Here is a 15,341-nt window from a genome sequence, read left to right as displayed (position 1 = left end):
TTCATTTCCATTTTATTTTTAAAATGTTATCTCCATAAGACATTGAAATACATATTTTGCAGTAAATAAAATGAAGTTCCTATGCGACATTTTCTAGTCCTTCTTTCCCTCAGCATAATTCTAACTCCACAGTATGTGCTCCACAGACTGTAGCAGATTGCAAGTCTCGAGGTCAGAGTATATGCTTGAAGCATCAATGGCTACACCTGTCATTTTAGTTTTCCCGGGAAGAATGTGTTATTGTTTAATGCTGTAACATGCATTCATTACAATCTAACTTCTAATTTTGCCATTGCCATGGAGGTGACTCTAACTACTCATTAACAGAAATATTTTAATAATATTTTAACTGCTAGTCCCTCTCATAATTATTTTTATTTAATTATTTGAGACACATAATTTTTTCCTGGCCCTGCAGACTCCTGCAATCCATTTTGGTTTGCCTGTGAAACCATAACACAGTTTGTTAAGGTGGAAGGAAATCAGGTTTGTAGTTTTGAGCATTAGTAAAAATGTTTAAAGTCTGCACAGTGTGATTATTGGGAGGGAAACATTTTCCCTCTTCACATTTCCCTACTATTTGCACCTGATTAACATAAAGAATAATGTGAAGAAATTGCCAAATCTGACTGGAAAATCTACCTTATTTTCACTTATAACTCTGCCTGCTGAACTGATAATTCACTTATCCCAGGGCTTGATGAGAACACCGTCTTCCTCAGACAAAGGGTGGAGTTAAAATATCCTGGGTGGTCCAATTCTCTTTAGTAGCTTTGTTCCAGGGTAAGCCTGGTTTTATGAAAATCCATTTTGTATATTTTCCCCCAAAATGGGTTTCTTATACGTACATCTAAAATGTCATAGTTGCTTCTAAGATACATTTCACTAACTTCCCTCTTGGCAAAATTGGTCGTGCTCTGTCAATGTCGTTCTTCTGAATCAAGCAAACTATGAGCATTCCTCTTGCTCATTTCAGCCTTGACAAAACAGTTCAAAGGGTAGTAATCAAAGATACATCACCAAAATAGACACACATGGTATATGGAGTAAAATTTCTAATCTCTCAGGAACCCCAGTAAAACTGCCACAGAACTAACTTCCTAACATAACTTAGAAATATGCATTTTTTATAATTTCCTGAAAGATTTTACTATACTAATTTCATTTTTCTAGAATAATATTGATTTTAAAATCACAATATTACATACTTATAAAGTCAAAAAAGACTTTTAGGATATAGTAGTTGGTAAAGCATTTTTTCAAATAATTAATTTAGTGAGGCAATTTCATTTCAGATAAAATACACATATAATTAACCAAAACGGTACCCCTGGAGGTGGCAAGGTTTGTTGTAGAGACAAGCAGAGATTGCTACTGAGAGAGGCAGGCAGATCTCTGCGTGCGCACCATTCTGGAATCTATTCGTTCTTCCATGGAAGGTAAGTTACTCACACTCTTTGAGACTCAGTTTCTGCATTTGTAAGATGTGGCTAATTCAGGCTACAGCGTTTTTTTAAGATTTCAATAAAATAATACATAAAGCTTCATCACACAGTAGGTATTTAATAAATACTAGTCCAAATTTTCCTGTGTGTTTTGCCCTTGACAAAGCATTACCAAACACAAATTTCTTGTTCTTCGTTTTCTGTCACTGACACTCACTGATGTGGCCCAGGAGAAATCTTACATACCCTTACCTGGATATTTTTTTCCCTAAAATATTTGTTATGCTCCAATTCTCAATTCTTCTGAAACTGGCATCATTTCCAGCCTGGGACAGTACTAGAGATAGCAGAAGAGCGTTTTCCTGGGTAGCTAAATGCTCTTGGCCTCCCTTCCTCCCTCTGTCTTTCCCTCCTTTTTGCTTCTCCCTATCCTTTCTTCCCTTCTCCCTTCCTCTCTCTCTCCTCCCTCCCATTCTCCTTAGCTCCCTCTCCCTCCCTTCTTCCCTCTCCTTCTCTTCCATCTTAAAAAACAATATCTGCTTTCTCGGCCGTGAGGTCTCTGGATCCCTAATAAACATCCAGCTGTCTTATGTCTGCAGGCCTTCCATCACCCGTTACACAACCTAGAAACCGGGAGGTCATCCCTAGCACCTCCCTCTCCCTAAGGCCCCAATCTAATTCATTACTCGTGATTTTGTCTCCTAAATATTTCCCGAGTGGTCTACTTCTCTCCATCCTATGACACCACCGCCTCCCTTAAGCGGCATCCTTCTTGCCGAACAGCAAGTAAGCAAGTCCCGACTAGTGTGCCTGAACCCCGCAGACCACCCAGCTGTTCTCTTTGCCGCCAGAGGGAGCTTTTCACAAACTGGCCTTAGGATCCCATGAGAAGGTAGCATTTCCAATAAAGGGCTCTTGGATCAATGGTGTTGGGATATACCTTACACCAGGGGAAACTCCAGATGTATTAAGAAACAAAACCACACAAACACTAGAGTAAGTTATGGGAGAATATTTTTATATCATAAATAAATGGTCATCAGAAAAACCAATCATATGATCAGAGGGTTTGGGCTGTGAGCCAGGCACCATCAGGCCCCCTCTGACCTCCAGGGAGGGGAGTGGGCTGGAGGCGGAGTTCAGCTACATGGCCAGTGAGTGGATCAATCTTGCTACATAACGCAGTGCCAGTACGAACTCTGAACACGGAAGCTCACTGGCATCTCCTGGCTGATGAACGCTCTCATGTGCCGGGAGGGTGATGTACCCGATTCCACTGGCAGGGGCCTGAAACCCCACATTTGGGATCCGCCCAGGCCTCACCCTATGTGTCTTTCCATTTTGCTGGTCCTGAGTTGTGTCCTTCACTATAAAAATATGATCCTAATGATAGTAAAAATAATAATAATAGTAGTATCTGTCTGTTATGACCTAACAGTCATTTGGCACTGAAGCACTGGCAGTCCTAGAGGACAAAAGCACAAACGTGACCAGGGCATACCAACATAGTGTTCTGCAAGCTGTGCAGGGGTTTCTTACAGTTTCTTAGAGCTTATTAAAGGAATAGAATCTAAGGTAGACCGGAGCCCATGGAAGAAGTAATGTGAGCTGCATAGAAACAGTTTTCTCCTGTTGCCTTTAGATATATGTTTGATAAAAGGGAAGAATTTATCAGATTAAATGTTTAAAGAAGTCTTTCTCTGCCCTCATGCCATGCCAGAGTTTTTTTTGTTTTATGAGGAAGATTGGCCCTGAGCTGTTGCCAATTTTCCTCTTTTTGCTTGAGGGACGCTGTCACTGAGCTATCTGTGCCAATCCTCTATTTTGTATCTGGGATGCCACCACAGCATGGCTTGATGAGCAGTGTATAGGTCCGCACCCAGGATCTGAACTAGCAAACCCTGCGCTGCTGAAGTGGAACATGTGAACTTGACCACTACGCCACCGGGCCAGCCCTGGAGAGATTTTTTTTTAAATCTCTTATCATTTTCTTAGAGTGCCTTAGAGACTAGCAATTTTACCTCCTTCACTTACAGATATATGTAGACTACTTGGTCGGTTTTCTTTTTATATTTTATACTTTTATACAAAAATTTTTACCAGACAAAAGTATATTTAATGTATTCTTTCAAAATCCCAAAATATATTCCTCCAGTTTGCACTTCAATTTTGCTTTCTGTAGTTTTATTTTGTTCCTTCTTAATATCAGCACTGAAACTAATTTATGAAAAGGGGACTAAAGAAAAATGAGTTGATAGAGAATATTACTGATGCCTCGGCCATGTCTCCAGTAGTCTGGATAAAGCCACTATGTCCAGCTGATGTCCGCACTTGAGCTCATGTCTATACTGCAACTCTCATTTTTCCAGGTGATTTAATGGCAAGAAAATATAGCTTCACTCCATTAAACACTGTTTTCCTAGATGGTGGAATTTTTGGTGTCTCTGAAAATTGAGTTAATCCTTTTGGTTTATTTGTGTTTTTTATCTTTTGAGGAAGATTAGCCCTGAGCTAACATCTGCTGCCAACCTTTCTCTTTTTCGCTGAGAAAGAGTGGCCCTGAGCTAACATCCATGCCCAACTTCCTCTACTTTATATGTGGGATGCCTGCCACAGCATGGCTTGACAAGTGGTACAAAGGTCTGCACCCAGGATCCAAACTGGCAATCCCTGAGTCACCAAAGCGGAATGAGCAAACTTAAGCACTGCGCAACCAGACTGGCCCCTACTTTATTTTTAAAGGCAAAATCGGCAGCTATGTCACAGTATCATACTATATCAACTTGAGTGCAAAGTGGTCAAGTGACAGCTAATGTAGAGAAAGTGGTGTTATCAGTTTTGTACTTCAAAACATCAAGAACTTCAAAATTACATTAAAGAAGCAAAACCTGAAATCATTTTTTTCAGAGAGCTTTTAATTGAAAAACCCTATTCATTAGTGTGAGCTAAACACCCCATTGCTATAAAACAAAAAAAAGCAACCAATTATTTGCCTTCAAAAAAACAGAATATCCTCTGCGTTTTATGCCTGCTTTTAAAAAAAAAAGTATGTTGCACTTCTTAGGGCTCTCAGTTTTAGATACAGAGAATGCAAATATATAAATGATCCAGTTATGCTTTACTAGCGCTTAATAAATCAAGATTGCACATTGAAGAATGCATTCACATTCTAAAATTTAGCTTAATATTTAATTAACAGATCCAATATGTAGTCTCTTCTGGACTTTAAAATCATTGTGTTCAGTTTAGAGGTTTCCTTTACAATGACCAAGAAGTTTTCTAACTGTTGATTGCCTTTTTCTATAATGGTTAGAAATGAATATACTACAAAAAAGACAAACTGATTAAACTTAAATAATATATACAAACTGTCTTAATAACTAATGCCTTCCATCCCTTCTGTCCTTTCTCATTGAGGTTTTATGGCCTCTACCTTCACAATCCCATTAGATTCAGATTATATAATAGGAGATCATTTAGGGATTTTTATATAAGATTAATGAGAACAACATTCAAGCACGGTGATACTGTGTTACTACATTATGCTCAACAATGGAAAAAAATACCATTCTCCTACAAAGAGATATAAATGCCTATGTACCAAATTCTACATATGTTGAAGTAAACTAAGCAAGTTGATTGGCACTCCTACTTGCCAACTGCTAAAGGAACTCAAAATAGTCAGCCATACCGTATACGTGTGGATACATGACTTGGTTCCAGTTGGAAAATTCCATTTGCTACTATGCAATACTGATGCATCTTGTGAGAGATTTAAGGATTTCTTCAGAATCCCCTCCTTTTCACCAGTGTTACCACACTAGTATATTTCACAGAGACATTTACATGCTTTGCATTTTAAGTGCCTCGGAAATCCAAGCACAGAGCCCGCACATTTCCACTGCACCATCAGATGTAATGAGTTATGGTACTATCGGCATGTTGATAAGCTATAGCCCAAAGAAGAACAAGAAGGAAGTATAAAAAATATGGCCAGAGGATGGGATAAAATTATCAGCTAGTGTGTTTTCCTGTTTGGTTTTAATCTACATTTAATTAAATTCTTATCTTCTGTGTACTTATGGTCGCATTTGAATGGCGAGACTGCATTCATTATGAATGGTAAAACTTAACTCAGAGAACATTACATGTGGCTTCTTTAAAAAAGAGAAGAAGAAAAATGCTGTCTTTATTCTTTACACTCAGGTCTTATAAAAGGGGACCAAACTCTCTCTCAGGTCAAGTGCAGTAGCACTTAACCTTTGGGTTAACTGATTTGGAAAGTTGGACTTAAATCAATTTTTAATGCTATTTTTTATTTTTACAATTTGGAAATGTTATTATCAAATTCTGAGCCTGAACAGAGCTGGCAAGGGAAGCAGTGAAGTGCATTAAGGAAATGCCTTCTTCATTCTTAAAAATAGAGATGATAACAGGAAGTTTTTATTAGTACTGCAAAATGTGTGCATTAGTCTGCATCCTTAATTATTAAAACCATTACATTTCCTTGTCTTTATATGCTGAAATAAAAAAAAAATGCCTTAATTGCTATTTAAAGTTTTTTTTCTATGTCACAGACCCTTTGAGTTCTTTCAAGCATCCATATAGTTCAGAGAAAAATAAAATGTTTTGAACATTGCATTATTTTACACACTTACTAGCTTCATCACATTTTCAGTTCTATTCCAGGAATGGAGGGCAAATTGAGAACGTCCTTAAGGCGGTATTTAGTACTTGTGATAACAAGCATGGTTTCCTCTGGTCAACTTAAAGATTGTGTCAGCCTTAACAAAGGGAAACAGAGGCAACTGTTTCTGGTTTAGGTTGCAATGTTTATTGCTGTAGCACTGAGTTTTGGGAGCAGACTTGCTGTCTCCACAAACCAAAATTCATCAAGAACAAGAACAAAAAAACCCACCCTCCACAGTTACTCTCTATATATTGCATAAACTGCAGATTATTCTCTCACATATTTTCATAGCTTTTCTTAAAAGCAACAATTTGTGACTAGTACCTGTATGCCAATAAAACAAAAACATTTCAAATGAGCATTTGTTATTACTTTGGTGTTTTATGCAATGGGGAATACTAACCAGAAAAAGTTTAACATTCCAATTGAACACTCTAATTCAAACAGTTGTAATTAAATAATGGTAGTTACCAATGACTTATTTTCCCCAAATATCCCTAGCATAAATACATTGGGAATGGCATCATTCTACTTTGACTCAGCTTTGTTTTGAAAAGAGCTGTAATGTCCCAAGAATTGAGCCAAAAAGTTTTTATCTGCCACACTGGAGACTCCGTAACTGTGCTGTATAATGAATAAAAAAACCTAATAAGCCATTGACCAGTCATTTACCTAAAGACTCCAAAGGGGAGAAAGGATATTTTCAGTATACATCCCTTGTACTTCAACAGTTTCTTTTTAAGATAAGCATTTTTATTTGATTGGGCATTTATACAATTCAGTAGATGGAACTGTCATTCTTCTGTACATAAGTGGACAATAAAACCACAACTGGGATAAAATAAAAAACTGGTGATAATTCTATAACTTGAAGACTTTTGTCAAAAATTATTCTTCATTCTCAGAAGCTAGGCAAGCTAAAATATTCCTAACAAGTGACGAATCCTGTGTAATCAAACATATCTTACTCTGAAAGCACAGCTCTTTGAAGTTATAGCTTGATAACCATGTTTTACTATAACATATAACACATAGAAGTTAAAGATAATGTTGGTAACTTGCTTTGTTTTAGTTAATTAGGTATTTTTACAAAAACCCTTTATATGAGTTCTTTTAAGTACAGTTACAATATATGTTTTTTTTTTTTTTCTGTAAACATGCATGAAATGGTGTCTGTCCATGCACATAATACTAACAAGATGTTCTGTGTGATGCCTTTATCTGGAGGATTTGAAATGCTTAAGATAATTCATTTCAATAAATATTTATTGAGCAACAGTAAATTGACCTAATTTACTATTAGATAGTCTCTCTGTGAGGTACTGTGTAGAAAATACAGCCTCGGTACAGTTTTGTGCCACATAACGACATTTCAGTCAATGAGGGACTGCATATACCACAGTGGTCCCATAAGATTAGTACCATAGAGCCTAGGTGTGTAGTAGGCTGTACCACCTAGGTTTGTGTAAGTACACTCTATGATGTTCGTACAATGACAACATCGCCTGAAGACACATTTCTCAGAATACATCTCAATCATTAAGCAACACGTGACTGTGTAGGCGTATAACATAGAAAGCCAATAACATATTGCAGTTTATTAAGGGCTATATAATATAAGGATACATTAAAACTAAGGGAGCTGAGGGGCCGGCCCAGTGGTGCAGCGGTTAAGTGCGCACATTCTGCTTCGGCGGCTTGGGGTTCGCCGGTTCGGATCCTGGGTAGGGACGTGGCACCGCTTGGAACACCATGCTGTGGTAGGCATCCCACATATAAAGTAGAGGAAGATGGGCAGGATGTTAGTTCAGGGCAGTCTTCCTCAGGAAAAAGAGAAGGATTGGCAGCAGCTAGCTCAGGGCTAATCTTCCTCAAAAAAAACCCCAAAACCAACCAAACAAACAAAAACTAAGGGAGCTGAGGTGGAGAAGATGTGATGTTCAAGCTGGTTATGAAAATAAGAGCTAGAATTCACTAGGTGGATGGTTCTGTGGATGCTTAAGAAGTAACATGTGTACAATCCTTATTGTTTCCTCAAAACCATTGAGAGAATTGAGTTTGACTGTGCCAAGAGTTGCCAAAGAAGAGCAAACAATTCCCACATGAAGTTGTGAGATAACCAGGATGCAACTGTCTGCATACAATAATATAGCCCAGGCTGCATCCAAGTCATTTGTCTGTCCTTATTACAGCCACACTCACCTTCTTTAAAAATTTCAAATGCACCATTTACTCACTGCCACAGGCCATTTGCATAAGCTGGTCCCTCTGGCTAGAAAACTTCATCCTATTCCCATCTGACTAAGTTCATCCTTCAAAATCAGCTCATGCAAGCATCATTTCTTCAAGACAGCTTTCCTTGACCTCCCCTATGCACACACACACACACACACACACAAACTCACACAGTTTGGGTGTGTTTCCCTGGTTATATGCCATAAAAGAAATTTTTACATTTGTTAGTGTCTGTCTTTCTGACTAGAGAGTAACCTCTATGAGAACATGGACATAATCTATTGTGGATCTACATTACATCCTCAGTGTCTAGTTGAAGTGCAACACCAATGCATTGAATGTATATATGACTATAGGTAAGACACCTCCTGGCCATTCTAGGGTAGAGGTGGGACCGTGGTTCCTAGTGTTGGGAACATGACGGACTGTGGGTAGGAGTGCTGCTTGTCTGATATCTGTGGAAGTGCTCAAGCATACTTTACACACCATGGCTAAACTGTTTAAGAGCAGACACTTCCACAGGGAACTATAAATAGAATGATAAAGAGCCAGGAGAGGGAAGAAGTGAGTATTCCTCCATGTGCCCAACCCTAGTTTTGTAGACAAGTCAGAAAAGAAAGTGAGGTAGATTTCAGGATATCATTTTCAGAGTTTCTCTATTTGCATGTCTACAACATGCATATTTATGATGCTTTTAAGGTTTTGGGTTCACTTGATTTGACTTAAAAATGATCTCCTGTGTTGACCCCAAGAGGACCCCAGAGATCTGAGTGTTTCAGATATTACCACCTCTCCCCGCTTGCATGTCAGCCCTTGGGAGTGGAGAGACCAGGACCCTACATGTTCTTGGCTAGCCCTATACTATTCTTCACTGACACTCATCGCCTTACCACCATTCTCCAAGTTCTGATTCAAGCAAAACTAATCCTACTGTGACTTTTATCTCTGTTTTTATCAGTCATTCCTAGAAGCCCAGGTCTCCCATTACCCTCATCCCCATAGTCAAATCCCCATATGGCCTGACTGACATCTCCTATCCTATCCTCACCAACACCCCAAAATCCTTCCACTGGTACTCAAGGGAAGTTACCAGCAAAATCTTCTATAGCCTCAACCTGCTCTGAACATTCACTTTGCCTCTGCTCCTTCCCTCTCGAGTGGAGCTGATTTCACTCCCAGGAAGTGCATATCACTTGAGCTGAAGGTGGAATAGTTGTCTTTACTCCTCACTGCAGATTATTCTCCTTCGTCCTCTAAAATCCTGTTCTCATATTATCTCATATTGTCATATTATCACTTCTTGGCATGGTCATTTGGAAACTTCCAGATCATTTGTCATCATTTCTTGAAAACTTAGCTCCCAGATCTTCTCATATACTGCTCCTGATTTAATGCTTGGTCATGGCAAAATTCACAATATCCAGAGAGACCATCGTATTACCTCCTCTCATCCAGTGATCTTGCTCTACGCTACTTCTAACAACTCATTCTCCAGACCTTTTTATTGCTAATAATTTTAAACCCTGCCTGTATAATTTCACATCTGAGCATCCCATTCTCAAACCATAACTCCTATCATTCTAATTCACTCTTTCTAAAACTTTCATTCCAACATTAACTTCACTAGGACCTAAAATCCAATATTGCTACCTTTTTTCCATTGTCTTTTATCCTCTTTGCACCTTTAAACACTATGTCCTTCATCATAAGCCCTTCCTTGCAAATATCCTTCACTCCCTCACCTCCCCTTGCTTCATTGGATTAGCCTGGCAAAATCTCAACCCTGTTCAATACAGCTTCCCAGCTACTCTGAATTTATACCCAGCAGTAGACTAGTTGAACAAAAACACACAACAATTCCAACTGTTTCATTTTAAATTCACCACCAATAATATTAAGTGGGTCAGTAGTGTTCCCAGCAATCATACTATATTTCCCTAATCCATTCACTCTCCAACACCAATTCCCTGTCCATTCTCTCACAACTTTGCTTCTTTATTCACTAAGAAAATTGTAGTAATCAGAAGAGAACTTCATTTCCACCTCCACCTCAACTCAACTATATGCACCAGTGTCCACATGCTCTTCTCTCATGACTACTATTATGGATGCGGTGACCATGCCCTTATTTAAGGTCAACCCCCACTTGGGTGCTAGGTGCCCCCTCTTTCCTACAAACATCAATTTTTCAGTCTTAATTGGATCACTCCCATCAGCATGAAAACATACCATAATTTCTTCATCATAAACAATAACAACAAAATAAAAACCCTCCAGCTCTTATTTATCTGCTTTCATTTAAAACAAAACTCCTTGAAATAGGTATGTTTGCTTGCTATCTCTCAATTGTACTTGCCAATAGGTGCTCAGTCCCATATCTATAAGGAAACTGATCTTGTCAATATCACCAAAGACATCGATAAATCCAGGGGTCATTTCGTAGATCTTGTCTTATTTGAATATCAGAAAAATTGAATACAGTTTCTCCTTGAAACACGTTCTTCCCTTGGCTTCCATTCAGCACACACTCCTGGTATTCTTCTGACCTCACTGGCTGCTCCTTCTCAACTTCCTTTGCTGGGTCATCTGGCTTCATATGATATATTCTCCTCCTTCTCCATTCTGTCCAGCCACTCTGGACCACCCTGCTGTTCATGGAACACGCCAGCACATTCCAGCTGCTACCTGGGATATTCTTGCTTAAGACAGCTGCATGGTTAGCTCCGTTATACCCTTTTGACTTTCTTTCATCACCCTATGTTAAATTTTAAACCTCCTTTGTGTTTTATTTTCCTTCTGTCTTATTTTTCTCCATAACAAAGTATACATTTTGTGCATTTATTTATTTATTATTATTTTTTTAGGAAGATCAGCCCTGAGCTAACATCCGCTGCCAATCCTCCTCTTTTTGCTGAGGAAGACTGGCCCTGAGCTAATATCTATGCCCATCTTCCTCTACTTTTATATGTGGGACTCCTACCACACATAGCTTGCCAAGTGGTGCCATGTCTGCACCTGGGATCCAAACCGGTGAACCCCGGGCCACCACAGCGGAAGGTGTGCACTCAACCGCTGTGCCACCAGGCCGGCCCCTGTGCATTTATCTATCATCTGTTTCTCCTATTGGAATATTAGCTCCTAAGGGAAGGAAGTTCACTACTTTGATGCCTGGGACACCACTTGGCACACAGTAGGCTGCAGTAACTATTTATTGAGTAAATAAACAAAATAGACCAATATTTTAAATTTTTACTGTATTTCTAATGCTCTATAAGAAATTGTTTTCTGTCTATTTTCCACGACTCTAAAATAATTATCTTTATACATTAGTGTGCTGGACTTCTCTGGTATTTTAATAATATAGAATTGCACACTCATAATTAAAGCTCATTTTATTATTTTTACAATGTTATTTAGTTTTAAGGCATATTTCTATGCTATGAAAATAATTTACATTATCTTTTTATTGCTTTATTCTTCATAATGCATTAGAATAAACACTACTATGTTGGCATTAACCAATATCTCTCATATTTATATTGACCAGTTCTTTTTATCTCTCTCTTCTCCTTCCCTCTATGTTTTAACCTTTGCAGGAGACAGGGAAGAGGATGATGAAAGTGTGTTTGTGAAATATTTTATTTCTGATTAAACAGCCCTATATGAGGCAAATGGATTTAAACACTGTGTAACAGTTGCCATTTCTGAACCCAGCTTTGACTGTCTGTGAGGCATGTAATGAAATTAAGAAGAGCATAAAGATAAGGATTTGGGTGGATTTCTCTGTCTTCAGGATCAATTATTTTGACCTAAGTCCATTAGCCAGACTGCCCCAGTATTAAGGAGCATCTTTCAGTAATTTTAAGTCAAATAAAATAATTTCTGGGGTTAGGTGAGGATACAGGGAAAAGAAAACGGGGTTATAAGGAAGCGAACTTATAGAGAGAAATAAAAAGTCAACCCTCCCTGAAATAGACCCGAAAGCGTGACATCCATTGTTTGTATTGGCAGTGCTTGCCTTACAGTTGTCAACTTTTTTTGCATCACCCTCTAACCTAGCATTTCTGAAACATTCCTAAGAAGATTTGAAAGAAGCTGTTAAAAGCATATCTGCCCAGAAGCCCTGGAAAAACTAGAGCTGCAAAGTGTCTTTACTGTTTATATAAGAGCAATCAAAGATACCAACAAGAAAGACAGCTGAAACTGTTCTCTCAGGAAAGGAAAGCAAAATTTATCCAAACTGAATATGTCTATGAAACAGGTTACAGGCAACTCTCGTATTTTTTAGCCAAGAACGCATAGCCCATATGCTTGTGTATTCCTCCCTATAGACATGAATATTCATAAATACAAATCCAGTAGATGAGAACAAACTAAGGAAATTTCTGAACATAGAAATTTCTGAACATAGAAATTGCAGAAAAACCTTTAAGGCCATTCAGGTAGTCACACTAACATGTGCCGTATGCATCACATAATTTGGCAAAAAAGATTACAACTACATTCCATTTATTTGTTATAATCTGTGACTGAGTTGTTTGATCTGTATTAGTCACCATGTTGAAAGCCACAAGTTGTTACTTGACCATTCTTTAACAGAACTCTTGCTAAAATCTAAAGCATTTCCTTTTTTGTTTTTCTTAAGCTGAGGTCAGAGAACAGAGAAACATTTGAAGCACGCATTGTTTTAGAGAAGTGCTCTCAAGGGTCATTGAGGTAGTCACTCTACTCCTTAAGGACCTGGCACACATTTTTCACTTCTTTAGTGGGATTTTTGTTGTTGTTGTTCACTTCCCAATATGGCCAGTGTTCCTGCTGCCAACAAATGCTTCATTTTTCAAACCAATGTGAGCTGGAAAACCAACAAACCAGTCTATATAGATTGTGCTTAAATTATGACTGAGCTCTCGGTGAAGATCTGAGAGACTCTTTTAATAATAAAGTGTTAGTTAAAATACAAGACGTTTTGTGGTATCTAACTAGGTTTTTGTTTAAGTCAAAGTTCATATTTGCATCTATTGAAACGTATACCTATATTTAAATTTAGGTGCTTTTTGCTTGTTAGTTGTCGCACCTTTATAGGTTCTTGGCTGTCTTCTGGAACATAGCAAAATTATATAGAAGATATACGTATACAAGAAATATTTCTGTAATATTTGTTTATGAGATAGCATCCTCTACAACAAAAGATTAACATTTAAAAGTTATGTGGGGGGCTTTTTGATCAGAAGAGGCCAAGGTGCAAGTTTCTCTGGTGGTCCCCATCCAGGTTTATCCCACACCTGGTGCCTCCACCACTCATTCCCAACTAGATCAAAGTCATATACCTTAGGTGCACTGGTGGGAAGTCGGTCCCACATGTGCCCTGGCCCCCAAAGTCGGTCCCCTGAATATGACTCCAAAAGAGGTTGGTGATGACATAACCAAGGCAACCAGTGATTAGAAGGGTCAGGATTACAGTGAAACTGACTGTTCAGAACAGACAGGCTCAGACTGAGGGGGTATCTTCTGCCTCTGCCCTGACCATCAAAAATGTCAAGGAACCAACCAGAGATGGAAAGAGGCAGAAAGATATTAAGCATACTAACAATAGCAATTTTCATGAGATTGTTAATATTGCCTGACAGACACAGCACCAATCTTTGGCCAGAGAACTCTCTGGAACCATTAAAGAGATCCTGGGGACTGCTCAGTTTGCAAGCTGCAATGCTGATGGCTGCCACCCACATGACATCATCAATGACATCAACAGTCGTATGGTAAAATGCCCAACTAGTTAAGAATTACAACGGAAAGTATTTCGATAAAGGATAATTTGACACTCCAAAAAAAAAAAAAAGGTATGTGGAGGTCACATCATCTCTTCATGACATATAAAGACAATATGGTAGGGAATCTTCTCAGATTTATGGTCAAGACTATCAAGCATACAAATGCCCTTCTCTACCAAGTCTGAAGTTGTAAACAAAAAGAAGGCCACAGACGGCCTTCAACAAGTTCACAAACACCTTAAAACTATATGCAAAATCCTATGTGCATACGCACGCATTTTACCTGAATGAATTAAGAATTTTGGGTGAACAAACTTTGAAGTATTTAATGACCAAATGCAGACTATTAAGGAATTGATGAAATAACAGTGGTTATATCAGTTTATTATTCAATGTGAAAAGTGACTGATATTTTATCTAGTGTTAATTAAAAATATTAGACATATTAAAGAACAAATGTCTGTAAGGACTTGCATTGTATTAGTAGAAGAAATAGTCCTTGTGTACAAAAGCAGAATTCATATATTTAGATAGTGAGGAAGTTGTCTAATAAAGTACAATATTGTCATGGAATATTCTTCCATGTGTAGCCAATCATTGGCAAACCCAATAAATAATCCAAGCATCAATAAATCCTCAAGTGTTTATTAATTTCTTACTCTGTTTCTAGGGGTTCTGTGCAGTGGTGATAATTTGACTCACGGGTCTGTCTGAACAATTATCAATATGCTTGGCTATTTATTCTAAAGTATGGAAGAAATTAATAAATGCCAACTGCTTGCCTGTGTTCTAACTATTGAAAAAATCTTTATTTTCATGTGCTTATTTTTCAAAGGATGACTAACTGGCTCCTTAAGAATATGATATCCATTGTGGCTAGTATTAATAGAGTAAATTAAACTATCTTGAAGCATACCAGAGGTTCGAGGTCAAAGCCATTCATATTGAGATGAATATTAAAGTAGCAAATGTTTCTAAATGTCTGAACTGCAGAAGTATACTAGAAGTTTACAAAGGTATCTTTTTTCACGTTCATGATTCTTCTATGGTCTCCACACTTGGTGGATCCCACTTCAGCTCACAGATTTATTGACACATGCAATGTGATTTGATTTCTACTTTAGTGCCTTGAATTTTTAACCATCTTGGTATATTAAAATTTCACTAGATAAGAGAAAAAATATTAATGCTTAAAAATAT

At 38.0% G+C, this 15,341-nt stretch overlaps 1 protein-coding gene and 1 pseudogene across 4 annotated transcripts in view; one reads left to right on the top strand and one right to left on the bottom strand.

Annotated features, from left to right (window-relative positions):
* ZFPM2 (zinc finger protein, FOG family member 2) overlaps positions 1–15,341 on the bottom strand; it is a 439,892-nt gene that overhangs the window by 46,389 nt on the left and 378,162 nt on the right. The gene's annotated exons all lie outside the window — the stretch shown is intronic.
* On the top strand, positions 8,788–14,150 carry LOC138915656 (large ribosomal subunit protein uL11-like; annotated as a pseudogene).

The sequence above is a fragment of the Equus caballus genome, chromosome 9, assembly GCF_041296265.1.
Source record: "Equus caballus isolate H_3958 breed thoroughbred chromosome 9, TB-T2T, whole genome shotgun sequence".
In the NCBI taxonomy this organism is placed as follows: domain Eukaryota; kingdom Metazoa; phylum Chordata; class Mammalia; order Perissodactyla; family Equidae; genus Equus; species Equus caballus.
Note: the sequence above shows the minus strand (reverse complement) of the source record. Positions and strands in the feature narration are given on the sequence as shown.